This window comes from Muscardinus avellanarius (assembly GCF_963383645.1).
Source record: "Muscardinus avellanarius genome assembly, chromosome: 5".
NCBI lineage: Eukaryota > Metazoa > Chordata > Mammalia > Rodentia > Gliridae > Muscardinus > Muscardinus avellanarius.
The window spans coordinates 37,990,595-37,991,904 of NC_137790.1; the positions used below are offsets into that span (position 1 = coordinate 37,990,595).

At 40.3% G+C, this 1,310-nt stretch overlaps 1 pseudogene across 1 annotated transcript; it reads right to left on the reverse strand.

The window, feature by feature from the left end:
* Positions 1-472: 472 nt before the first annotated feature.
* LOC308263466 (large ribosomal subunit protein uL18-like) lies at positions 473-1,014 on the reverse strand (annotated as a pseudogene). The gene has a single exon. The product of its transcript is annotated as a large ribosomal subunit protein uL18-like (transcript).
* Between the last annotated feature and the right edge of the window lie 296 nt (positions 1,015-1,310).

A 1,310-nucleotide genomic window follows, 5' to 3' on the forward strand; every position in this document is an offset into this window, starting at 1 on the left:
TGGATGACAGACAAATTGCTATTGTCCTCTATCAATGAGATTAACTGCCTTTCTGTTTCATAAATTTAGGCTCTGACATAGCTTTCAACTACTTTTTTTTTCTTTTTTTACACAAGTTGATTTTAGTAAGACTTTCTCCTGTATTTCTTTCTTTCTTTCTTTCTTTTTTCTTTTTTCTTTTTCTTTAGTGGTACTGGGGTTCCTAGAAGCCCTTCTATCTCTGGGCTACCCTTCCAGACCTATTTTATATTTTTATTTGGAAACAGGGTCTCTTAAGCCAGCGTGGCTGGCTTCAAACCTGCGCGATCCTCCTGTCTCCGCCTCCCAAGCGCGGGAATTACAAGCGTGTACCACCACACCCCGCTCTCTTGTATTTATTTCTGAAAACTATTCTTGGCATAGGTACTGGTTTCAAAGAAGTTCCATATGATGTTTTGCTGAATAAGATTTATTGTGGTAGGAGCATACTATTTCAATGCCATTCTAATAGGTTATACTCAATTTTTTGTTTGCAAGCCATAGCTCCCTTCAGTGCCCCAAAAACTTTATTGCCAATTGTAGTTCTGGCAAGGCCTGCATCCAAATAGCAGGTGAAGGCACCAGGTTGACCATCAATGCTTTCCACATTGTGTTCATCTCCAGTCACCTCCACTTGGCCTTCATAGATCTTGTCCATGGCAAACCTACTGAGAAGCCTGCGGCCCAGCAGCAGGCCAGTGCAGTATGCTGTAACAGTTTGTTAGGCCAATTTTCACACCGTATTTTGGTAGTTCATATGCATATGCTGTGCGGACTATCGTATCCCCTTCTATGCCGACACACGCAATCTGACAAATGATATCTCTGTTGGTCACAGGAACTTCCTATCATCCGGTATTTGTTCTACTTATTTTTGTCCCGGATCACCAAGCGTTTCCGAGCATAGTAATCAGTTTTGCCCTCTCGTCATCTTCTAAATTTCACTTGGTATCGCTTAAAGTAGGCCTTGTTCTTGACAACTTTAACAAACCCCATCCTGCATAACAGAGACCCGTGTCCGCAGCTAGACACCCACCTGCAAGCAGAGCAGCGCTACGGGGGGGGGGGGGGGCAATACTTGAGTATTTTTAAAGAAAAATATTGATACGGTTAAGAGACAAATTCAGAACAAAATTGTGTTATGTGTACACTCATTGTCATCATAAAGAAAGGAGATAGATTTTATACAATCTTCATAGAAAAAAATTCTACAGGTAAATTATCCTTTACTCAGGTTATCATATAATCTTACTACAATTTAACAATAGTAAATATACTAGCCAATAAATTTA